The 27542-nt window shown below is 39.8% G+C and overlaps 1 pseudogene; it reads left to right on the forward strand.

Annotated features, from left to right (window-relative positions):
• The first annotated feature begins 23761 nt into the window (after positions 1-23761).
• Positions 23762-24650, forward strand: LOC141562685 (transcription elongation factor A protein 1 pseudogene; annotated as a pseudogene).
• Positions 24651-27542: the final 2892 nt, after the last annotated feature.

The following is a 27542-nucleotide window of genomic DNA, read 5'->3' on the forward strand; positions in this document are numbered from 1 at the left end:
GGGTCCAAGATTTAGGCATAAAGAACGAAATCATAAATAAATTGGAGGAACATGGGATAGTCTACCTGTCAGACTTGTGTATTAGGAAGGAGTTTGTGTCCAAGGGAGAACTAGAGACCATTATTGATCATAAAATAGAACATTTTGATTACACCAAATTAAAAAGTTTCTGCACAAGCAAAACTAATGCAAACAAGATTAGAAGAGAAGTAACAAATTGGGAAAACATTTTTACAGGTAAAGGTTCTGATAAAGGCCTCATCTCCAAAATATACAGAGAATCGACTTTAATTTATAAGAAATCAAGCCATTCTCCAATTGATAAATGGTCAAAGGATATGAACAGACAATTTTCAGATGATGAAATTGAAACTATTTCCACTCATATGAAAGAGTGTTCAAAATCACTATTGATCAGAGAAATGCAAATTAAGACAACTCTGAGATATCATTACACACCTGTCAGATTGGCTAAGATGACAGGGAAAAATAATGATGAATGTTGGAGGGGATGTGGGAAAACTCGGACACTAATACATTGTTAGTGGAGTTGTGAAAGAATCCAACCATTCTGGAGGGCAATCTGGAATTATGCCCCAAAAGTTATCAACCTGTGCATACCCTTTGACCCAGCAGTGCTACTCCTGGGCTTATATCCCAAGGAAATACTAAAGAAGGGAAAGGGACCTGTATGTGCCAAAATGTTTGTGGCAGCCCTTTTTGTAGTGGCTAGAAACTGGAAAATGAATGGATGTCCATCCATTGGAGAATGGTTGGGTAAATTATGTTATATGAATGTTATGGAATATTATTGTTCTGTAAGAAATGACCAAGAGGAGGAATACAGAGAGGCTTGGAGAGACTTACATCAACTGATGCTGAGTGAAACGAGCAGAACCAGAAGATCATTATACACTTCAACAATGATACTGTATGAAGATGTATTCTGATGGAAGTGGATTTCTTCAACATAGAGAAGAGCTAATCCAATTCCAATTGATCAATGATGGACAGAATCAGCTACACCCAAAAAAGGGACACTGGGAAATGATTGTAAACTGAGAGCATTGTTTTGTTTTGTTTTGTTTTGTTTTGTTTTCCTTCCCAGATTATTTTTAGCTTCTGAATACCATTCTTCCTTTGCAACAACAACAACAAAATTCGGTTCTGCACATATATAGGATATATTATAAGATATTTAATATGTATGGGAATGCCTGCCATCTAGGGGAGGGGGTGGAGGGAAAGAGGGGAAAAATCCGGAACAGAAGGGAGTACAAGCGATAATGTAAAAAAAAAAAAATTACCTATGAATATGTACTGTCAAAGAAAATGTTATAATTATAAAAATTAAAAAAAAAAAAAAGAAAAAAGAAAGAAAGAAAGAGAAGGACTCGCCATCCCTGGCTGCAGATGGTCCAGCCCGCCCCTCCAGCCCCAGCTCAGCCACAGGTGCCGCCGCCAGGTCTGAGTCAAGGCGTGAAGAAATGAGAGCCAGGGGACAGAATGCGGAGGAAGAATTCCGTTCACTTCCTTCGGCTCCCGGTTTGTGGGGGGACATTTGAAAGACGTGGGAGATGCCCCTTGTGCCCGGAACGCCTACCCACCCCCCAAACCCAGGAGAAGAAAGGCAATGGCAGTGACCACGCGGATGCGGCCAGTTCTGAGCACAGCGACGGCCGGCACCCCAGCAGCGGGGATCCCAGGGCCGATCGCAGCCACGGGGATGGCAGCGAGGCTGTCTCCAGTGTTGTCCATGATGAGGATCGGGCGGGAGCGGCGGGAGAACTGCAGGAGGCCTCCAAAGCTGGGGAAGTTTCGGGGCTCTTTTTCAACTTTGGGAAAGTCATTCCCCAGGATCCACAGGGACGTGGCCTTCTTTGCTTTGAAAAGACGATGGTCGCCCCGGGGGGTTGTTCCCTTCTTGAGATCGCCAGCTTGTAAGTCTGCTCACCTGCTTAATCCCCCTCTTTTTCTCTTTCATAGACCAATCGCAAGAACGGAGAATGCCCCCTGGTGGCTGCCACCCTCACATTTTGGGGGAATACAGCGGCCAACTAGGTGCGGACCAGAGGGAGCTGGGAGGAAAGCGGGAGAGGGAAGTGAGACCCGAAGGCCGAGATCCGCGAGCATTCTTTCCCGGCTCCGAACTGGCAGACTGGGTGGCCGGGGCAGGATCCGGTCCGGCACGTAGCAGGGGCGCTGAAGGGCTTTCCGAGGGAGCGGTCCTTGCGCCTCCTTCCTCTCGGCGCTCTGTCCCAGCTCGCAGATCGCAAGATGGGGAAGCTGCCCTTCGACGTCCCGAGCTCGCAGCCGAGCGCCAGAGGTGCCACGGGAGCGGTTGCCGCAGGGCTGCATGGGAGGAGCGAGAGCGGGGTCCCAGCTGCTCTTCCTATCCGGACCTTGGCCCGTGTGACTGGAGCTGGGGAAGGCCCGGGGCCACTTCCCGATGCCGGGAGCATTGCCCAAGGTGCCGTGCTGGGCAGAGATCCTAGAGCCTGCCAGACATCCAAGAACATGGGGCAAAATGCTGCACAAAACCGTCGTGCCCATCCAAGGCAGAAGGGAAGACGAGCCAACCGCGGAACTTGGCAGAAGTGCAGAGTCCTTGTGAATGGGATTTTGCCAGTTGCCTTGAGAGCTGGACCATATTTTCAGGCTTTTCCCTTCCCCTTTCATGCTTTGCTTTGCTTGTCACAAGAAGCCATTGCTCATCAGAGATGCCTCTGGGAGGGGAGGGGAGGAGAAAGAAGGGGAGTAAAAGGCGGAATGCTAGGGGAAATTATGCTCATGGACAAAAGCTAAACTTCAATAAAATTTCCTTGCAAAAACCTTCCTCGCTTTGTTTCTTGTACTCTTTTGCGAATTCTTGGTTTTATTCTGGCTAGGGATGGCCTTTGCCATCTGTGTCACTTCCACATACTAGAATGGGAGGGCGGGTGGCATGGGCAACCAAGGGATGAGTATCCTGAAAGGATGGGGGAAGATAGGATTTTTGAGTAACTCTTTTCCCACGTGCCTGGCACAGGGAGTTCAGAGCTTCCCCAAAAGGACAATGCATTCAGTGAGGATCCAGCATTGACTGACCTCTTAACACAGTCCACCTACTTTCCTCATCTAGCCAGTGCTGAGAAAGTTGCCGCTACCTCAGAAGGTTGCTTTGAAAAGCAATTAAAGCAGGTCTGAACCTTCTCTACAACATCGACGTTTATAATTCCCTAGAGTCCTGTGAGTGAAGTGATTTACCTAAAGGAATGTTACCAGTCCAGTGAGCAGGCCGTGGACTCACTCTCCTGATCCCTTCTCGCTGGCTGGCCATATTCCCTGAAGACAACTGGATACTTCTCCACTGAGGGGTAATCATGGGAGATTGCACATGTCTTTAAATGGGATTGCTCATTAGTCCTCACCAGGTGTCTCACAACTCTGAATTATTACTTGATAGCAATTAGCCCCTTAAAGTTCATTGATATTTAAAATAGTTATTTAATGACATTTCTTAATAAGAATAGTTGGTACCAACATTCCTCCTGTGAGCTAATAACAACAAGCTCTAACATTAAAAGAGTTCATGTTTAAATTCTCTTAACATCAGTTTTTGTTTTCTTTCAATTTAGACACTCCAGTTTACATTATTTGCGAAAATTCTACCATGTATAATAAGTAAATGACTAAATCTGTTTCATAAGTACAGTCTTTTTGCCAATCTCTTGGTGTTATGATGCATAAAAAGACTTTAATTTTTGCAAGGACATCCCAGCAGAGATCAAGTTAAAAGACATGACCTAGGAAGAAGAGAACGAAGTGGACCAAAATGTTGGCCATCAAAGGAGGAATTTTCTTGACCATAATAACTTCTAAGCACCAGTGTCAGTGTAAACTTACACTGCCAGCCATTGGAGGATGGATTTCATTATTTTCTTGTCTCAGAATTTTGGACTCAAATAAGAAAGTTCTCAATTCAAATCCTCTTGGATTATGTAATAGCTATGTGCATCTAGTTGCACAATGGATAGACTTTTGGGCCTAGAGACATCAAAAAAACAAACAATAAAAACTCTAAATCTTATTTTCTGTGTGATCTTGGGCAAGTCAATTAATTTCTCTCAGCTACAATTTCTTAAATAGTAAAAGGAAGATTAATAACAACAATAAATCTCTCAACATACTTCTAAAGGTCAAATGCTGTATTTTAGAGTTCTTAGAACACGTGTGGCACATAGTAAGCACAAAAAAAAGTATCCTTTCTTCCCTTAATCTTGTTTGATTTTGAACATCAGTTTACTTTCAAAAAAGGGGTACGAGATGTCCAAGACTCCATACCTATGGGAATCTGAAGAGCTCTAGTAGTGTTCTTATCTGGACAGAAAGAGCAGACATGGCTCCTCTATTAACAGTTATTGCCTTGTCCTGCCTCTTACAGCTAAAATTTGGAGAGGAGATCAGGCCCTGACCTGACAGCTACTGCAGGGAGCTCTCCAATGTCCTGGAATCCTTACAGTAGGTGTTGTAGATGTGAAATAACAGAGTAGTGTTAGGGAACAGTCGAAGGTCTCTGTTGATTTCCTCCATGGCAAACATCAAGGCCGGAACCTGCTGGTAATTTTTAGGCAGCTACCTGCAAGAGTGGGGAGCAGATCAGAAGCTAGCAACAAGTGCCATAGAACTCATGGACTTTAAAGAGACTCATTCTAAGATGAGATTATAGGATCCAGAGGTCAGGCAGCCTGATATGTATCACATTGCCCCCCTTCATTATTAACCCTACTGAAAGTTTGAGTGTAGATAAGTGGTGGGGTAATTCTTGGCAATGTCCCTGGCATGTAGTGAGCACATAACAAATGCTTATTGACTGACTCATCTCCTGTAAGATCTGAGGAACTGACCCAGAAATCAGCATGAGTAACAAGGAGACTTTCTTAAAGAGCTCAAGTAGAATTTCAGCACAATGGGGCCCATTTTTAGAAAACAGCCTTCTGTTTCTGTTCAAGGAAACTGTTTAGAGAGCATTGACAAGGTTATGAAAAGCTTGTGATTTTAGGAGATCACTGAACTTTTAAAAACTGTGCAGGTCATATGTCCTTGTTTTTCTCTGGAAAAAGAATTGGATCTAGAGGAATGGGAATTAGTAGGGAGAGGAATTAAGTGAACACTACAATTCCAAACCAAACTTAATTTCCAAAGATACACTTCATACCTACAATTTCATCCAAGTGCTTTAGTAATGTTAGATGGAAGAAAAAGAAGATGAGACTATTGTAGGATTTTAAAACTTGCAGGAATTTATTGGATTTCTGGCACATGAACTAATGAACAATGGGCTTATGGACATGTATAAATTCTCAATTGATGATTATTTCATCATGTTATTTGTTACATCACTTCTAGCATGTGTCATAATACTATGCCTTCATGTAATTTCTGAAATTATAGGTAATACCTCCCATATTGATGGATTTAGGTTTCAAAGTCATGATCACCCTATGCTCTAAATCAAAAGAAAAGGGGAGATGTTAGGTCCTTAGTAGGAGCTAAGTCGGTCCTTAACAATTCTCTAGCTCAGGGTTCACATCTTTAGTTCACACCTTGAAAAGGAGTTTACACCTTTAGACTTGTGAAAAGGAGTTTAGCCCTTTAAAAGGAGCAAGCTCATTGGTTGTAGGAGTTCCCACAGGCCCCTGGGAGTACCCACAATCCCATTCTCTGGGAGGATAAAAGGAGAAGGCAGTTGGTAAGGAAGCAGTCTGGAGTGGGTTAAGGACAAGACTTCCCAGGAGAACTTCAGGGAAGCTCGAGGAGATTCAGAGCCAGGATTGAGGAAGAAGAGGATTCCAGATTCAAGCTCTGCTCTGGCTGGAGGCTCCAGAAGAAGCCTGCTCGGGGAGAAAAGGATTTCAAGAAAAGAAACCTCCTCCCAGAGAAGGATTTTAATTGACAGACAAGAGAACACTACAGACCGGCCCTAAGGAGGACGTGGCCAGTCCAGCAGCGATGCTCACTCCCTCAGCCCCTCTAGGCCCTCAGGCGGCCATGCCCTTGGCCGAGAAGGCCCCAGGCCCCAGTGCCGCCGGACAGGACCGCCCCTCCCGGGGGCCCCACAGGGAAGGCGTCGGAACTGAGAACCAGCCCCCGATGGGCTGTGCTCCTGACGCCCCGCAGGGCGCGGATCCCGACCCTTCTCCTGTCTGGGCCCATCCCTCCTCGCCAAAGCAGCCCTCGGCGGCGGGGCACCAGCAGCCTCCCCTGGAGAACTGCGGCGCCGCTTGCTCCGGAACGCTCCAGGTCGTCCTCTGCAACCATTCCCTGTGGCTCACGTTCCATCGGCAGCAGACCGAAATGCGCCTCAGCAGGCCGGGCCGGGCCATGTTCCCCTTCCTGGCTTACCACATCCGGGGCATGGAGCCCCGGGCCCGCTACCGCGTCTTTGTGGACATGGTGCGCGTCGACCAGCATCACTGGCGCTATGAGGAGGCCGGTTGGGCTCCGAGTGGAGTCGAAGAGAGCCACGTTCCCGGGAACCAGGTGTATGCGCACCCAGACTCCCCCAACACGGGCGCGCACTGGATGGGGCGCGAGATCGCCTTTAAAATGCTCAAGCTCAGCAACGAGGAGCCCGCTGGCCGGAGCGCGCCGCGCGCCCTCCGGCTCCGGTCTCAGCACCGGTACCGGCCCCGGCTCCACGTGGAAGAAGTCGCCTGTGGAGACCAGGGAGCGCCGGGCGCCCCCTCCCGGAGCCACGTCTTCAGCTTCCCCGAGACCGAGTTCATTGCCGTGACTGCTTATCGCAACCGGGAGCTCATCCGCCTCAAAATCGAGCACAATCCCTATGCCAGGGCCTTCCGCACAGACGCGCCCTCGGCAGGAGCCTTGAGCGCCGGGCAGCCGCCGGGACCAGCCGCCGCCGCCCCCTCCTCAGAGGCGGCTCCGGACCCCGCCGGCCAACGGCCAGTGCCCCAAGAGCGCCGGGCCCGGGACCGGGAAATCTGGCCTGGCGGCACCCTGACGGACTCGGAAGCTGCAGCCCCGGGGGAAAGGGCCCCCAAGAAGAGGCGTCTGTCTCCTGGGCCTTCAGGCAGCCCCGCCATGTCCTCAGCGAGGCCCCAGCGAGCAGCCCAGGCCCAGCGGCTGCCGGCTCCAGAAGCCGGCGCCAAAGCCTCCCCAGCAGCAGCTGCTGAGCGCCCTGGCGGCCTGCTGGGAACAGAAGAGGCCGCTGTGCAGGGGGGGAACAGCGCGATCCCCGCGGCCTGCTGGGCCATGCAGCAGCCCCAGCAGCCCCTGCACTGGGTCTTGGACTGCACTCCCAGCAGCCTGCAGACCTCCACTGCTCCACTTGCCGCGTCTTATGGCTTCGGTCTAGAGGGTCTGCTCGACCTCCTGCAGGAGCCCACATTGCCGGCAGAACCCTCCCAGGACAGCGGTGGGGACAGCCGCCCATCTCTACCTCTGCACCCTGTCCCTGGAGCCCACGGAGAGCCAAGTGTTGAAGAGCAAATCTGGCTCCTTCTGAGGCAAATAGAGCTGGAAGAGGCAGCCCTGGCTGAGGGAGCTCCCAAGAGGAGACGTTTATCTCCTGCTCCTTCAGGCAGCCAGGCAACGGATTCAGGGAGGTCCGATGGAGAAGCCCAGCACCCGCTTCTTACAGCTGCAGCGTGCAGCCCCTACACCTTCTCAGAAGCAGCTTCTGAGGGCCCTGGCCACCTGCTGGGTGTGCAAGAGGCTCCTATCCTGGAAAACAGGAGCGGGATCCCTGTCCTCTGGAGTGCCCCCCAGCAGCCCCAGCCATCCTTGCATTCTTTCTTTTACTCCCCTCCCAGCAGCAGCCACAGCAGGAGTCTGCCAAGCTTGGAAGATGTGGCCATGGGGCCCCCCACTTCTCCACTTGCCATGCCTCATGAGCCCAGTCCTGAGGAGGCTCTCTTCTCCCTACTGGAGGCATCCGGCTGCCTCTCAGAAAACTCCCAGGGGACCAGGAGCGACTGTCTCCCCTCTGGGCCCTCCCAGCCAATGCATCCTGCCCCTGGAGCCCAAGAAGCCCAAAGTCTGCAACAGGAAATCTGGATGTCTCTCACAGAGACAGTCTCGGAAGATTCGCCCCAGGATCCAAGAATTTTGGAGAAGACACCTTTGTCTCCCAAGAATGACAGTGGCCAGGACCCCTCTTTCCTCATCCCAGACTTTTCCTGGGATTCCCTCTTCTTGGAATGAGCAGCCCCTTGGAGACCTAGAACATTGAGAAGCTCACAGAAGCACACACAGACACATGCTGCCATGCATCCATGCTCAGACGCACACCCACTCACACTCACCCACTCACAGACACAAGGAGACACTCACACATGTCAAGGGCAGCCAGCAAAGAAGCATTCCTTTGGACTCCAACTGCAGGGGATGAGGGAGAGTGAGGAGGGCTTACCCAGTGCAATGGACAGTAGAGCAGATGGGCAAGTTCGGACTCAATCCGCCTTGGCTAATGATGTTCTGCTCTGAGGAGAGGACCATCTAGGGTCTAAAAGAATCTCTTTTCTCTTATTGGTCCTGCCTGTCAATGTTATGCTTTGGTCTGGTGGATAGGAGGCCCACAATGCCTCTATGCACAGACAATTTTGCCACACGAACCCTTGCAAAACCTTGTGTTTCAATTTCTTCCCTTTCCCCTCACTCCCTCCACATATGACCAGTTAAGCAATATATATGAAACATATTGTGAAATGGATGTTAAATCCAAGATATGCACACATATGCATTAAATCATCTCACTGCCCAAAAGAAATCAAATCAAAACCAACCAAACTGAGAAAGAAAATAAAATGCCACCATGCAACCACAAAAAGAAAGAAAATGCTATGCTGTGATCCACGATCATTTCTTACAGAATGACAATATCATATAATAATAGGATATAACATATATTATATGATATTTAACAATAATTTTATATAACATAATATATAATCTATCATAGAATTTCTTATACAATGATGATATTACATTTAATAAAATAGAATAATAGAATACAAATTAAAACAAAATAATGTCATGTAATATAATGTAACATAATATAACATAACTTATAACTTAACAGTATAATACAATATATTGCAATATAATATAACATGTCATAGGATGATAGGAAAATAAAATGCTAGCATGCAACCACAAAAAGAATGAAAATGCTATGCTGTGATCCACGATCATTTCTTACAGAATGGCAATATATCATATAATAATATATTATATCATATAATATTATATAACAATATAATTTTATATAACATAATATATCATATATCATATGATTTCTTATACAATGATGAAATAACATATAATAAAATAGAATAATAGAATATAAAATGACACAAAATAATGTAATGTAATGTTACCTAACATAACATAACATATAACATAGCAATATAATATAATATAATATGTCATAGGATGATAATATATCACATTCCTTTTTCCTACCTCAGATACCTCAATATATATTAAACAAAATTAACTGAAGAGATATATACTATCTTTTCATCAGGAGATTTTTCAAAATCCTAATTCAGGAAAAAATATTACACGCAAATAAATAAAAGTATAAATTTAACTTGCCCAGATGTCAATGCAAATCATTGAAACAATCCAACAACAATAAAGTGTGGATAAGACATGAAAAAAACCTAATGTTTTGTCTATATGAAACATACTTAAATAGCAAAGACATGAACAAAATGGAAATACGAGACGAGAAGAAAAATTGACCACAGATCAGTTGATTTTCCCAAAGTTGGAATTGAAAGTTAGCTATCAGACAGATCAAAAAATAATTATTCACACCATAAGAAGAAGGAAACAATTGCACTGTGCATAAAGGGAATAATAAACGACAAATAGATATCTATATAAAACATATACACTGAATTTAAAAAGAAAAATAGCTAAATTAAAACATGTAGATAGTATCTCAACAATAAGAAGGAACCTTAAGGTCCCTCTCTAAGTTCCAGATAAAATCAATACAAAATCAAGCAAAAGCAAAAAAGATTATTGAAAACATTGCTGGAGCAAGTGGAACCAAAAGACTTTTTGAAATCCTAACAACTTATACTGCCACAAAATATACCAACTCCTCACAACCACGTACAACTTTTATAAAAATTGGCAATGCATAAGAGCCTAAGATATGTTGCAAATAAAGGAAATAAATGCAAGAGTAGTAAACATTTCTTTTACTGCCCATAATTCAATAAAAATGGGAATCATTGTACAGAGCATAAATAAAAGCTGCAGATTGAAATAATGATTTACAATAAAATCCAAAATAAAGACTGTCTCAAAGAAATAAAGACATAAAAGAATAGCATTTTATAATAATATGAAATTTATGGAATGCACCTAAAGCAATCTTCAGGAAGCAAAAAAAAAAAAGCACAAATTATAACACACAAACACACAATAACAAAATAGAAAAAGGAAAGAGTGATAAAGCAGATATGAATTTCCTAAAAATTAAAAAAATACAAACCAACTTATAATAAGAATAATATGTGAGATGTTTTAAAATAGAGGAGAAATAGATAAGCTAAAAAACAAAAAATTTTGGAAAAGATACAAATCTAAGATGTTTCAAAAGATTAACAAAATAAATAAACATTTAGCCAAACTGGTAAAAGAGGACAGGAGAGGATTCAGGGAAGATTACAGATTATGTCAGAAAAATTTAACCTCTCCACACTTGCTCCTTAAGCAAGACATAATTGCATCTCAGGGAAAACATGGACCCATTAAAAAATAAATATGAGTTGGAATAGAACAGTAGTCTTCCAGAGACTAAGAGGGACTTCTGGCTCTTGAAAAGTATAAACTTCTCCAAGCTAACACCACTGAAAGAGCAAGAAGTGGGCCTTAGGGCTAGCTGGGTTAGAAGATAACATCAACCCAAGTACAGAAACTTTCACCTAGACAGTATGCAGAGTTGGACTTCTGAGTTGGGGAACATTAAGGAAATCTCAGCTGATAAGGGACACCAGGCCCAGCTGTGCTTCCTCCTTGCAGCCCTGCATGAGAAGGAGCTAGCACATTCCTGATCAATACAGAAGCAGTGGGGAGGGATTCTAGCTACACTCATTCACAGAAGAGTGAAGTTCTTGTTTTCAGGTTCCAGGTCAGAGGGGAGAACTGAGGGAGCACCTGAGGCCAGACACCCCATGTCCCATACTTCAGGATTAGGGGGGATTCCAGTACTACAAGCATCTCACACCATGTGCCAAAAGAAGGTCAAAATGGGTAAATAATTTAGACAAAGCATAACACCATGAACAAATTAGAAAAGCATGGGAAAAGGAAGAATTTATTACCAAACAAAGGATAGAGAAAATTATGAATGGTAAAAGAGATAATATTGATTTCATGGAATTAATTTTTTTTCCCCAAACAACATCAATGTATCCAAAATTAAAAGGGAAATAAGAAACTGGAGAAAACATTTTAGGGTAAATTTCTCTAATAAAGCCCTTATGTTTCCCAATTATTTAGGGAATTTAACTAAATTTATTAAGATAAGGGTCATTCCCTAATTGGGAAGTGCTTGAAGTTTATGAACAGGCAGTTTTTAGAATGAAAAATCAAAACTATTCATGATCATATAAAATGCTCTAAATTGCATATTTAGAGAAATGTAAATTAAAACAACTCTGAGGCATCACCTCCAAGGGGCATATGTGTAAATGGATGTATTTAGGCCCAACTCTGCCAAAAATAATCATTATATATAATAATAAACACAAGAGTAAAGAAAGGTACTTGTTCTCCCAAGTGAGGGAATTAGGACCTTGAATTGTTAACTGTAGAATTTGACACCTACTCACACTGACTCCATCTTATCACTCAATTGTGTAGCTAGCTTGGTTTCTATTCGATTATGAATACAATTTCTATCAAAACAAAAAAAAAATTTTTCATTGGTTGAATTCAGCCCTTCATGGCTAAGGAACTAGACCATCTATTCATTCTACTTAGAGGTTCTTACCCAATAACCTTGGTTACATTGACCTGAAATTGAGTCAGATTCAAAGACTGATACAAGAAATTTTCTCACAGTGGTGCACCTCAAGTAATCTGTTTTATGTGAAAACTGGCCCTGGACTAATCAATCAGTTTTCACATTTCATTTCCATGTTCCATTGATTCTTTTCAGACATTTTGGGCAAGGGAGCATCTCATTTTCTGAATTCAAGGAACTATTCCTGTTCACTCTACCTTTCTCAACTTGGAAAATGCCTAGCCTTTAATACTACTGGAATTCAGATTACCTGATGTTTTATTCTTTCTTTTTAATTAACATTTTAAATATTTAAAAACTTCTATCTCCCCTTGTATTCATGGTGAAGGCCTAAGCTAAGCAGATCTGATTTCAGTTTGTTAGACAATTGGAATACATTGGTTAATGAATCTCAGAAGATCAAATCAATGTTTTCTCAATCATCTATATTATGCTTTTGTAATTTCATGAAATCAAAATTATCACATAAATTTTTAAATAATTTACTAGAGCAGAGCTATTATTTAGTTAAACTCAAAAGTGTAAAGATAGATTTAATGCATTTACATAATGCTATCGTAAAAGTAGTCATGGTAAAGACATAAACAGAGGAAGTATATTATTCTTAAAATCATCATAAATACTTATAATCCTGAAAATTGTTTTCAGAGCCTCATCTAAGTGCTAATATTTTGCCTCATAATCATTTTCCTTAATGAAATTTTCTGCCACTCTTCTATGCTCCAGTCTTTTCAAATTGTGTTAGTCTTCAAGTGCTTTTTTATTCTGTCTTCAAGAATCTTTGTTCAATGTTCTTTTGATTACACTGTGAGAAATTTTAGGTTTGATATTTCTGTTTTCCAGTCCTTTGTGTGTAGAGGGGATTGTTTGTTATAAATCTGCCATATACAGTTAAGTGTGTAGATATCTTTATATTGCCATTCATTTATTTCCAAAGAGCTAGTATCTCTAATTTTCCTAAAGTTTTATTCAAATCATTATTTATAATTTTGTTAGACTTGTCTGGGTCTAAAAGTTGAGATTGAAGTCCCTAACTCTTACAATTCTCCATATATTTCTCCTTCCAATCTGATTATTTTCTCCTTTCCTCCAGTACTGGGGTAAGAATGGAAAATTGATATAGTGAATAAGATTATTTCAATCAAAGATTTTGAATTAAATAAGTAAACCTCTTTTAAGTGTCATTGACAATTACCATTTCAGTTGAACTTAGAGCAAGAGAGACCTGGAGAAGTGACTGGGACTGATTGGTGGGATGAAGAATTGCAGTACTCAAAACAACTCACAACTTGTGCTTAGGGTGAGGATATAATTTCTCCTGATTCTCTTCTCTTGGAATGAATGAGGAAAAGACTATATGGCATCATTTGTTCCAGTGACTTTTGAGTGTCCGTAAGCATGCAGCAGTTTTTAGAAAGCAATGTTAGGGGTTTCTAGGAACAGAAACTCAAATCCTGACCAAGTCAAAGCAAGTTGAGGGTCCTCTGGTCTCAAGGATTTTCCATACCAGGCTCCTTTCAAGCTCAGTCAAATGTGAGTAGCTCTGAAGCCCTCTGCTGGGTACTGGGAGCTTCTTTTACATTCTGACAAGAGGTTTCTGAATTTCATCTGACCCAGTATCAAATGGAGTTGCCAGTGTGGTTGTATGTCACCGATACTGGAGTAGTGAGCTTCACATCCACCTGGTCCTGTGGTCAGCCAGGGTAGGTCATAAACTTGTTTTGCCACAACACTGTGGTATGCTTGAGAGTCATGACCCTCCCAATAGGTAATCATCTGCCCAGGCTCCCACATCTGTGCTTTTGTGATTACACCTATCCTTCCTCCCAAGCCTTTCCTTTGCATAAAATAAAACAACTTGCTTAAAACCTCAATTGAATAATGAGAAAAAGATATAAAAAAGTGAGTATAGAAAATAATTCCTTAAACATCAGAATTGAACAAATGGAATTGAATGACTCGAGGAAACACCAAGAATCAGTCAAGCAAAACCAAAAAATTGAAACAATGGAAAAAAATATAAAATATCATCTTGGGAAAACAACGGACATAGAAAATAGATCTAGGAGAGAAAATCTGAGAATTATTGGACTTCATGAAAAATATGATGAAAAAAAGAGACTGGACATCAGGTTTTATCAAAGAGAACTGCCCAGATGTTATAGAAACAGAGGCTAAAAATATAAATTCAAAGAGTTCATCAATCACCTACTGAAAGGGACCCTAAAATCAAAACACCAAAAAATAATCGTGGCCAAATTCCAGAACCATCAGATGAAGGAAAAATTCTGCAAATTGCTAGGAAAAAAATCAATTACTGGGTCACCCAGGAGCTAGCAATGTCCATAGTAAAGGATCAAAGGTCCTGGAATATGATATTCTGAAAGGTAAGGAATTGGCTATACAGCCAAAAATAACTTAAACTGCCAAAATGAGCATTTGTTTTTTCCAGGGAATAAGATGGACATTCAATGAAATAAGTGAATTTCATCTATTTCTGATGAAAAAATTGGAACTAAACAAAACAATTGATCTACAAATATAGAACTCAAGAGAAACCTAAAAAGGTCAAAAAAATATTGGGAACTATACTTCTGCTAAAAAAATATATAAAGAACACATGTGTACTTTGTTCTAGAAACCAGAGGTGGAAAGGCAATTTGACCAGAAAAACGGTAATGGGGGGTTTCTACATCTCACGAAGAGGAACAGGAAACCTATTCTATCTGAAAGAAAGAAAGGAGGAGGATGAACATGGAGTGAACCCAGAATCCTACAATATGTTGTTCACAGGAAACACACTTGAAGCAGGGCGATACATAAAAAGTAAAGTAAAAGGTTGGAACAGAATCTACTATGCTTCAGGTGAAGTCAGAAAAGCAGTGGTAGCCATTCTGATCTCAGATCAAGCAAAAGCAAAAATTGATCTAATTAAAAGAGATAAGGAAGGGCACTATATCTTGCTAAAGAGTAGCATAGATAATGAACCAATATCAATATTAAACGTATGTGTAACAAGTGGTATAGCATCTAAATTCTTAAAAAAGGAATTAAGAGAGCTACAAGAAGGAATAGACAGCAATACTATAATAGTAGGAGATCTCAACCTTGCACTCTCAGAATTAGATCAATCAAACCACAAAATAAATAAGAAAGAAATTAAAGAAGTAAACAGAATACTAGAAAAGTTAGATATGATAGATCTTGGGGAAAAACGAAGTGGAGAGAGAAAGGAGTACATTTTCTTCTCAGCCATTTCTATTTTGTTCATGTTGATTGGTATAGCATCGAATAAGTAGATCAATTTAGGCAGCAAATTTTTATTATATTAACTTGGCCTAACCATGATCACTTGCTATTTTCCCCAGAGATTAGATATGACTTTATTTATGGGGAAAGTCTTTTGTAATTGTATTCATATACTTCATCACTTTTCCTTGGTAGATGTAATACCCGGGCTAACTTTCTGGAGGTCCTCCAGAAGGCCTTCATCTCAGCAGGATAATCACCATGAGGATGGACAGAAATAGACTCTAAAGTCTTTATTGAGTCCTTTACAGTCTGTGTCTGTCACAGTCTGACCCAGTTTCAGTTTGAGCCCGTCTCCTTGAGCAGTCTGCCAGTCTGCCAGTCTACACCAGTCTCAGTCCGAGTCTGACTTTGTCCCCAGGTCTCTCAGCCCTTAAATTCCCTATTCCAATTATAGCAACATCACCATGCTAAGTAATGAGGATATGTAAAGTAGAGAACTAATATCTCATCAATTCCACTAAATAAACATCTTGTTGTAAGTATCCTTATTTCAAGCCTCCTTCTCTAGAGTTGTGGCTCTACAGGTAGACTCCCAAATATTTTATATTTTCTACAATTATTTCAAATGAAATTTCTCTTTATATATCTTGCTACTGGATTTTGTTATTAAATGCTGATGTTGGGTCATGCAATTTTGTTAAAATTGTGAATTATTCCTAGTAGTTTTTAGTTGATTTTCTAAGTATATCTTCATATAATCTGCAAAGAGTGATAATTTGGTTTCCTCCTCACCTATTCTAATTCCTTTAATCTCTTTTTTTTCTCTTATTGCAAAAACTAACATTTCTAATACAGTACTGAATAACTTTATTGCCAGTACAAATCTCACCTCTGTGTCTTTTTATTTCAAGTGAATCTTAAGAAAAAAATTTGTTGTCAGAATTTCTGTGGCAATTCAATCTGCTATACCCATTTTATAGGTGACTTCATTCAATTCACATCTACACTTATGATTATAAATGGTGTATTCCATTCCATCCCATTCTCTTCTATTATCTTTTTCCATTTTTTAATCTTACTCCTTACCTCAAAATCTGTTCCCTTTCTGATCACTGCCTCCCTTAATTTACCTTCTTTCTCAGTATTTCCCCCTTTCTCTTCTACTCTTCTTTTATGTTTCTGTTAGGCAGTATAATGCTTGTTCTTGGCTTCAGATAGATACTACTTATTAGTTTAAGAAAAGGTTCATTTTTCTTGTGCTTCCTAATAGTTTTAATAGAAATTGGTGTTGTATCTTGCAAGGACTTTTTTTTTGTCTATTTAGATAAATTACAAATTGTGTTGATTTGTATATTGATGTGCTCAATTATTTTTGTACGATTTTTAAAATATTGAAATAGCCTTGAATTTTTGTATAAAATACACTTTGTCATGATGTACGATCTTTGTGATATGTTGTAGTGACTTCCTTGCTAATATTTTCCTTTAAAATTTTGCATTAATATTGGTTGTGTCCAGACTAAAAGACCTTGGTACCAGCCTGAGGCTTTTTCATAAAAAAGAAGTAATGCGGCGAGACTCACGTGGATAGTCAAACATGAAGTCCGTTTATTCCAAATTCTTTCAGCCTTGTATACCCTAATACCCTTATATAAGCAAAGCAACACTGCCTGTGCTAAGTATATACTGCTCAAAATGGAACCATATAAACAATATTATATAGATGACTCTTCACCTCCTGGTATCATTCTGCTTCAATCACAACACAGGTTGTCATTGCCCCCTGACTTCCCAGGCAGGCCAAGATCCCTTAGGGGAGATAGGGAGCCAAACCAGTTGTTGTCAGCAGGAGCCCTCTGGGCTTATACCTCCCTCAGAGTTCTGAGTTTCCCCTCAGGAAAAAAAGATACATAAAACCTTAACAATCACAAGCAGCAGAATTTAATTTTTTTTAAGAAAAGAAAGTAATCATTGATTTCAAATAAAGTCAAAGCTAAAATAGTCTTAATTAAAAGAGAATAATAGGGAAAACACATTATAGGTCTGCTTTATTAATCAATATTGTTATAGACTATTTAAAAAACTAGAAAGATAAGGTTGGGATATTATTGTGGTAGAGGCGATGATGAATTGGTAGATTTAGAATGACATGGAAAGACTTGGTCTTATGAAAGATGATGTTATCCACCTTCAGAAAAAAGGAGGACAAACAAACATAGTATAATCTTACAGAGATGCATATGAATCTATGATTCTAGATATCTATATGTATGTGTATATAGACATCGATATCTGTGCTTAATTGTAGTTTTTTTGAGGGAGTGGGAGGCTGAAGGAAAATGTACAAAGTAAAAAGTACATAGCAGCAAATAAAAGGAAAGCTACAAAGAAGCAAAAATGGCCAAGTCTGAACCCAGTGTGTAGAATTTATTATTTAGACTCTTGAAATGGAAATGGATGTCTCACATTTTGAATCCCTTATGTTCCACTATGTACATAGCAACTTTTTCTTCTTAATTTTTTTTTAGAAAATTCAAATGATTGTAAGCTCCTTGAGGGCAGGGCTATCTTTATTTTTCACATTTGTATCTCTAATACTTAGAACAGTACTTGGTACATTGTAGTGGTTTAATAAATGATTATTGACTGACTGACCCTCACCATTTATACTTTTTTATATGACCCTTAATGACATCAGATTTCTGAGATCTTATTTGTTTTATCTCATCCTATTAACATATAAATCATGATTCTCCAAATATGTCCTTCCTATTAAATAAATGTGTCTTTGCATCTTTCTTTTGATGTCTGTTTCTTATCCAGAAATTTTTCTGATCATAAAACTCACATAGTCTGAAAAATCTTAAATTGACTTTTGTATATTTTCCATATCAGTTGTTTTTTATATTTCTTAAATTTTATTTTTTTTCTTTTTTGATTTTGTTTGGATCTTGTTATCTTATCAAATTGCTATTCTCGGACCCATTCTAGCTATCAGGACATTGAGTGAGGTTTTCCACTGTCAGTTATAAGTTATCTGTTTTCCTTGCCACTTTTACCTCTCTAGTCTTTTCATCCTGTATCTTATTTCATTTCCTTTATTTCATTTTACTAAAGTCTCTGTAATAGTTTTTTTTTCTCCAAAGCTTGGAGAAAAGGCTTTATTTCTCTTGGACTTACTGTGATGTCACTATCCTCTTAAAGATTTTGGCTCCTGAACTTCTCCCAAAACAAAATATTTCCATTCTGGCATTAAGAGATTTCTTTGGTTTGCCCAGCAGAAACTTTCTACGTTACATTGAGCTCTTCAGATCAATAGTGTGGGCAAGATTTTTTTGGATCTCAGTAGAATGGTCCAGATGTGATTCTTCTTTCAAGGGCTTATGGAACTGCTTTGATGTCAGTGCTTAGACCACCTTCTTGTCACAGGGCTCTAGGAACTCTCCATTCCGTAGATTCTGCTCGGGTTCCCCTCACCTTGTTGCTGAGCTCATGGAATACTTCCAAACTAACCCGGACAAAACTCGTTCTTGCTTTTTGGGTAGTGAACTCTGTAGGATACAGAGTGTACATGGGGCACACTCAAAGTAGTTCTCAGGAGAAGTTTTATATCTCTAAATAGCTATATGAATAAAATACAAGAAGAGTGCATAGATGAACAATGCATGCAATTAAAAAGCTCGAAAAAGAACAAATTAAAAACCACGAGTTAAATACCAAGTTAGAAATTCTGAAACGCAAGGAGACTGATGAAATTGAAACTAAGTAAACTATTGAACTAATAACCAAAGCTGAGAGTTTTATGAAAAAAAAATACTAACAAAATATAAAAAAACCTTTTATTTTTAATTTCATGAGATAAAGGAAATAAGAAAACAAAACCACTAGCATTAAACATGTAAAGGGTGAATTTACCACCAATGAAAAAGAAATTAAAGCACTAATGAGGAGCTCTTTTGCCCACCAGTATGGCAGAAAGTCTTACAATCGAGACTAAATGGATGAATATTTGCAAAAACATAAATTCCCCAGGTTAGCAGAAAGGAAATAAAGCATTTAAATAGCCTCGTTTTAGAATAAGAAAGTGAACAAGTCATTAATGAAAATGTCTCCAGAGCCAGATGAATTTACAAGTTAATTCTGCCAAACATTTAAAGCACAATTAATTCCAATACTATGTTAATTGGAAAAATAGGTAAAGAAAAAGGACTTCCAAATTACTTCTGTGATGCAAATATGGCTCTGATACACAAATCAGGAAGGGCCAAAAGAGAGAAAGAAAATTACAGACCACTCTCCCTAATGAATAAGGATGCAAAAAATTTAAAGGCAACATTAGCAAAGTGATTACAGCAACTTATCACCAGAAGAATACACTATGACCAACTGGGGCTTTTACCAGGAATGTAGGGATGGTTCAATATCAGGAATATTAATACCGTAATTGACCATAATCCATAACAAGATCAACAGAAATTATAGTATAATCTCAATAGATAGAAAGTAAGCTTTTGACAAAATACAGCATCATTCCTATTAAAGCACTACAGAATATAGGGATAAAGGAAGATTTCCTTAAAATAATAAGCAGTATCCTTCTAAAATCTACAGCAACAAATATTTGAAATGGAGAGAAGTGTGGCTATTTCCCAATAAGATCACAAGTGAAACAAAGATGCCTATTAGCATTACTATTATTCAGCATTGTACTGCAAATTGCAGTTTTAGCAATAAGGAAAGAAAAAGAAATGCAAAAATTAAAATGGGCAATGAGGAAATAAAATTAGCACTGTGCAAATGATTATAATATTCTTAAAGAATCTTGTAAAACAATCCAGCAATCTACTTGGAACGTTTAACAGCTTTAGCAAAGTTGCAGGATATAAAAGAAACCTACCCAAATTATCAGCATTTCTATATATTACTGACAAAGCCCATCAGCAAGAGATAAAAGGAGACATTGCATTTAAAATCACTACAGACAAAATAAAATACTTGGGCTTCTACCTTCCAATATAAATCCAAGAACTTGATGAACACAACTACAAAACAATTCTCACACTAATAATTGGAAAATATTAATTGTTCATAGCTAGGCCAAGCTAATATAATAAAATTGACAATTCTACCTAAATTTGTCTACTTGTTCTGGGCCACACCAATCAAAAAGTCAAAACACTGATTTATGGAACTTGAAAAAGATGACAAAATTCATCTGAAGAACAAAAGCTCAAGAACATTTGAAAAATGAATGGGAAAACAAAAACAGAAGATGGTGGCTTATCAGTACCATACCTAAATTTATATTATAAAGCACTAGTCATCAAAACCATTTGGTACTAGCTAAGAACTAGAGTGGAAGTTCAGTGGAGTAGATTAGATGCACATGACAGAAAAATCAAGGCCTATGACAATATAATATTTGATAAATCCCTACAGTCTAGCTTCTGTAATAAGAATTCAGTATTTGCAAAGGCTAGCATTTCTAATACAATAGGAACATTGGGAATTGAATGTAAACTGTTGACAATACTATCTAGCTAAACAGGTTGCTTATACCTTCGGAATCCAATGCTTAACGTGCAACAAGAAAACTGGATTTGCACACATATATTGTATCCAGGTTATACTGTAACACGTGTAAAATGTATGGGATTGCCTGTCATCTAGGAGACGGAATGGAGGGAGGGAGGGGAAAATTTGGAAAAATGAATACAAGGGATAATATTGTAAAAAATTACTCATGCATACATACTGTCAAAAAAGTTATAAATATAAAAGTAATAAAAAGTAGGAGAGAAAAAAAGAATTCAGTATTTGACCAAAAATGCTGGAAAGCAATATGTTAGAACATTAACATAGATCCGCATCTTATACTCCATGCAGAAAAAGTCAAAATGGATACATGATTTGGTCATAAAGGAGGATACCATAAACTAATAGAATAACAAGGTATTGTTTACCTATTAAATCTTTGGAGAAGGGAGTAATTTATGACAGAAGAAGGACTGGAGAATATGATGAAAGGCAAAACTGGACAACTTTGATTACATTAAATTAAAAAGGTTGTGCATACACAAAAGCAATGGAAACAAAATTAAAAGGAAAATACAAAACTGGAGATAATCTTTATAGGCAATATTTCTGATAAATGTCTCATTTCTAAAATATATGAAGAACTGTGCCAAGTTTATAAGAATACAAATCATCCCCCAGTTGATAAATGGTCAAAGAATATCAATAGACACTTTTCAGATGACAAAATTGAACCCATTTATCATATAAAAATGCTCAAAATCATTATTGATCAGAAAAATGTAAATTAAAACAATTCTGGGTACCACCTCGCAGCTGTCAGATTGGCTAAAATGACATGAAAAGACTGTAATAATCCTAATATTTTATAGTATATCCTCAATATTGTACCTCTCATGTACCCATTTTATTCTAATTTTGGTATGAGGTGTGAAATATGTCTATGCTGAGTTTCTGGCATATTATTTTCCAGTTTTCCCAGCAATTTTTTAAAATAGTAAGTTCTTCCAGAAGCTGGAGTGTGGTGGTTTATGAAATACCAGATTACTGTAGGCCTTGATGATTATGTTGGATGTTTCTAATTTATTCCACTGATCCACCACTCTATTTCTTAGCCAGTATTAAATGGCTTTGAGGATGGCTGCTTTTTAATATAGTTTTGGTTTTGGTACTGCTAAGTAACATTCCCTTTATGTTTTTGGCATTTTGTCTTTCAGATTAATTTTGTTATTTTTTCCAGTTTTATAAAATATTTTTGGCAACTTGATTGGTATGGCACTGTATAAGTAGATCAATTTAGACAGAATATTGTCATTTTTATTGAATTAGCTTGGCCAAACCATGAACAATTGATATTTTTTTTCTTTTTTTTCCCTGCCTAGCCTTCTTTTAGTATGAATTTTATAAATGTAACATTTTTTGAAAGTACATATGCATAGGTAATTCTTTTTACAACATTGTCCCTTGCACTCCCTTCTGTTCCCAATTTTCCCTGCCTTCCCTCCACCCCCTCAACTAGATGCCAGGCATTCCCATACATATTAAATATGTTATAGCATATCCTAGATACAATATATGGATGCGGAACTGAATTTTTTGTTGTTCTTACAAAGGAAGAATTGGATTCAGAAGGTAAAAATACCCTGGGGAGAAAAACAAAAATTGTTAACAGTTTACACTCATTTCCCAGTGTTCCTTCTCTGGGTGTAGCTGATTCTGTCCATCATTGATCAGTTGGAATTGGATTAGCTCTTGTCTCTGTTGAAGATATCCACTTCCATCAGAATACATCCTCATCCAGTATCATTGTTGAAGTGTATAATGATATCCTGGTTCTGCTCATTTCACTCAGCATCGGTTGATGTAAGTAAGTCTCTCCAAGCCTCTGTGTATTCATCATGCTGGTCATTTCTTACAGGTTTGGCAATTTTCAATGCTGTAAAATACCCATGCATCTATCTGGGAAATAAAAACTATTAAAAAAAAAGAATAAAATACTTGCTGATTTGAACTGCATCCCAACGTAGAAGAATTTAAGTTTGAGTAGCCTGACTTGGGACTGGATAGAGAGATTAGAATCAGGTTGATAAGGACCTTAAATGTTTTATCAAAAGCAGAGAATCACAGGGGTGGAATTTGCTGAAACTCTAGAAACAAGTTATTGTTTATTTCAGTCCATGAATCAAAGCCACTGCTTATTTTAGAATTGTCAGTATCTAGACCAAGTTTATGGTCACTTCAAGAAAAGGACTGGAAAGACTGAATAAGCACAAGATATGACTAATGTTAGTCACCCAAGTACATGGAGCAAATAGATATTCGTAATGGGCAGAACTCTGTGTGATTGATTCAGTCCTACAAGATGTCATCTCAGTGGAATTGGGATAATGATTCCCTACTTTCCAGGTACTTAGTGTAGTTCTGAGGGTTAGCACCTATCCTACAAGATCCACATCTCTGATGGTGTACTTAGAAGAGAGTATATAAGAGTTAAGAGATCTGGGAGGGAGACAGACTCAGAGAGAGACTGAGGAGTGGAGGCTGGAGTTCAAGCTCTCCAACTCAGACTCGATGCCAAGACCCTGGTGGTGGCTGTCCCGTCTCCTATCGCTCTGAGTTAAATCCTCGTTTCAAGTATACTACCTTCAAGTATACTTCTCCAAAGTCCAGCCCGCTCCATCCGCTGTCTGTGCCTGGGAGGAGCAGTCCCCCGCGCCTGAGAGGAGCAGTCCCCAAGCCCGGTCTTTATTTGTGGCTGAGAGGGCCCTGGGCCTTGGTTCTCGGTGGGTGTCTCTTCTTGACATCCTGGGACTGCTGCACCTCTCCCACGCTTTCTCTTCTGACATCACCCTCTTGCTCCCGCTTGTCCCGTGTCCCATCTCCTCGGGGTGTGGGCGAGAGTGGGGTTGGAAAAGCACCCGAGCCATGGAGGTGGAGATCCTTCCCACAGCCAAGAAGATAGATAAGATGGTGCAGAACAAGAACGCGGCCGGGGCACTGGATTTACTAAAGGAACTTCAAGACGTTCCCATGACTCTGGAATTATTGAGGTCCACAAAAATTGGAATATCGGTAAATACTGTACACAAGCAGAGCACAGATGAAGAAGTCACATCATTAGCCAAGTCTCTCGTCTCACGCTGGAAGAAGTCGGTCTCTGGGCCCTCCAAGACTGAAGAAACCAAAAAAGGGACCTGCTCACTCTTCCCAATGCAGGCCTGAGGGAAAACGAGAAAGGAGCTGCAGGAGCAAAGCAAAGGAAGAGACAAAGGCTTCTGATTCCTTCATTAAAGCTTTCCCCCGGGCACCAAGCACTTCAGGTTCGGTTCCAATCAAGTGCCGAGAGTTGCTTGCTGCAGCCCTCAGAACTGGAGGTGACTACTTCGCTATTGGCGCCGATGTAGAAGAACTGGGCGCTCAGATTGAGGAAGCTGTATATCAGGAGTTACGGAACAGGGACATGAAGTATCAAAACAGGATACGAAGGACAACAGCAAATCTCAAGGATGCAAAGAATCCAAACTTAAGGAAAAACGTACTGTGTGGGAACATATCTCCAGATTCCTTTGCTAGAATGACTGCAGTAGAAATGGCTAGTGAGGAACTTAAAGAGATGCGCAGAAACCTGACCAAAGAAGCTATTAGAATACATCAAATGGCCCGGACGGGTGGGACCCAAACGGACCTATTTCGATGTGGCAAATGTAACAAGAAGAACGGTACCTAGATCCAGTTTCACACCCTAAGTCCTTATGAACCTATGACAACATATGTTTTCTGTAACGAATGTGGCAATAGATGGAAGTTGGTTTAGAAGAAGAAATTCGCCAGATACCTGGACACTTACAAAGGAAGATTTTGAATTAGCTTTAAAAACTAAGTCAAGAATCTAGTTTCCCTGCAACTGAGATTTTGTAAAGCAGAAAAAATCCTCCGGGTTAGTTTTTGTTTTTGTTTTTGTATTCTCTTGAAAACATTCTTAGAGAGTCAGTGTTAGGTCAGATAGTGTATGGTGTATGGTGTATGTTTAAACCTTTTTTTTTTCCCATTTTGATAACGAAGTCAACATTAAAGTTTTATCAATTTCAACTGTTGGTAACTTGTTTCTTTTTCTTCCAAATGGGAAATGAACTTTAACTTTTTTTTTTAATCTGAAACATACACAAAAACTCTGTTCATGTGAAAGTGGAATTTGCATTTGTTTCTGTACTGCCATGTTCCTACTTTATTAAAGGAGAAGAAAGATTAGTGTAATTTTGGGATTGCCAAATGTAGTGTGGTAAAGAAATCATATTTGGACAGCTGATCTAGTTTGTAGATACCATTTTCAATGAGTCTCTCCCATTGATCATAAGGACTGTTAATAAGCCTTAGTGATTAGATATCCTTTTGCATATGTGACTAGCTGTGACCAATTGCAATTCTTGTACTTCTTAACTCTAAATTACTGCTCTTAATAGATCTTCCATGGGGGAAATTGATTTTAAATAAATTGTTGTTAAAAGTGATCAATTGTCCTTTTTTCTTTGTTTCGTAGCAGATTTTAAATTCAAATTTTAAATTTAAATTAAAAAAATTTAAATTTGAACTTCAAAAAATCCTTAATCTTGTTTTCTGTGTGATTTTGGGCAAGTCAATTAATTTCTCTCGGCTACAATTTCTTGAACAGTGAAAGGAAGAATAATAACGGCACTTACCTCCTAACATACTTCTAAAGGTCAAATGCTGTATTTTAAAGCTCTTAGAACACGTATAGCACATAGTCAGCACAAAATAAAAGTATGGTTTCTTCCCTTTATCTTGTTTGATTTGGGACATGTTTCCTTTAAAAAAAGGGGTACAAGTTGTCACAGACTCTTATCTGTGGGAATCTGTAGAGCTCCAGTAGTGTCCCTATCTGGACAGAAAGAGCAGACATGGCTCCTCCAATAATAGCTATTACCTTGTCCTGCCTCTCACAGCTAAAATTTGGAGTGGAGGTCAGGCCCTGACCTGACAGCCACTGCAGGGAGCTCTCCAATGTCCTGGAATCCTTATAGTAGGTGTTGTAGATGTGAAACAACTGGGTAATGTTAGGGAACAGCCGAGGGTCTCTGTAGATCTACTCCACACCAAACATCAGGGCCAGAACCTGCAGGTAATTTTTGTACAGCCACCTGCAGGAGTGGGGAGCAGATCAGAAGCTAGCAACAAGTTCCATAGAACTCATGAACTTCAAAGAGACTCATTCTAAGATTAGATTATAGGGTCCAGAGCTCAGGCAGCCTGATATGTATCACAAACACCTCCTTTTTACATCAATTACACCCTTCATTATTAACCCTCTTGAAAGTTTGAGTGTAGATAATTGGTGGGGGAATTCTTGGCAATGTCCCTGGCAGGTACTAAGCACATAACAAATGCTTTTTGACTGACTGATCGCCTGGGAGATCTGAGGAACTGACCCAGAAATCAGCATGAGTAACAAGGAAACTTTCTTAAAGAGCTCAATTAGAATTTCAGCACAATGGGGCCCATTTTTAGAAAACAGCCTTCTGTTTCCGTTCAAGGAAACTGTTTAGAGAGCATTGACAAGGTTATGAAAAGCTTGTGATTTTAGGAGATCACTGAACTTTTAAAAACTGTGCAGATCATATGTCCTTGTTTTTCTCTGGAAAAAGAATTGGATCTAGAGCAATGGGAATTAGTAGGGAGAGGAATTAAGGGAACACTACAATTCCAAACCAAACTTAATTTCCAAAGATACACTTCATACCTACAATTTCATCCAAGTGGCTTTAGTAATTTTAGATGAAAGAAAAAGATGAGACTATTGTAGGAGTTTAAAACTTGCAGGAATTTATTGGATTTCTGGCACATGAACTAATGGACAATGGGCTTATGGACATGTATAAATTCTCAATTGATGATTATTTCATCATGTTATTTGTTACATCACTTCTAGCATGTGTCATAATACTATGCCTTCATGTAAATTCTGTAATTATAGGTAATACCTCCCATATTGATGGATTTAGGTTTCAAAGTCATGACCACCCTATGCTCTAAATCAAAAGAAAAGGGGAGATGTTAGGTCCTTAGTAGGAGCTAAGTCGGTCCTTAACAATTCTCTAGCTCAGGGTTCACATCTTTAGTTCACACCTTGAAAAGGAGTTTACACCTTTAGACTTGTGAAAAGGAGTTTACCCCTTTAAAAGGAGCAAGCTCATTGGTTGTAGGAGTTCCCACAGGCCCCTGGGAGTACCCACAATCCCATTCTCTGGGAGGATAAAAGGAGAAGGCAGTTGGTAAGGAAGCAGTCTGGAGTGGGTTAAGGACAAGACTTCCCAGGAGAACTTCAGGGAAGCTCGAGGAGATTCAGAGCCAGGATTGAGGAAGAAGAGGATTCCAGATTCAACCTCTGCTCTGGCTGGAGGCTCCAGAAGAAGCCTGCTCGGGGAGAAAAGGATTTCAAGAAAAGAAACCTCCTCCCAGAGAAGGATTTTAATTGACAGACAAGAGAACACTACAGACCGGCCCTAAGGAGGACGTGGCCAGTCCAGCAGCGATGCTCACTCCCGCAGCCCCACTAGGCCCTCAGGCGGCCATGCCCTTGGCCAAGAAGGCCCCAGGCCCCAGTGCCGCCGGGCAGGACCGCCCCTCCCGGGGGCCCCACAGGGAAGGCGTCGGAGCTGAGAACCAGCCCCCGATGGGCTGTGCTCCTGAC

Source organism: Sminthopsis crassicaudata, chromosome 3 (assembly GCF_048593235.1).
Source record: "Sminthopsis crassicaudata isolate SCR6 chromosome 3, ASM4859323v1, whole genome shotgun sequence".
Taxonomy (NCBI): domain Eukaryota; kingdom Metazoa; phylum Chordata; class Mammalia; order Dasyuromorphia; family Dasyuridae; genus Sminthopsis; species Sminthopsis crassicaudata.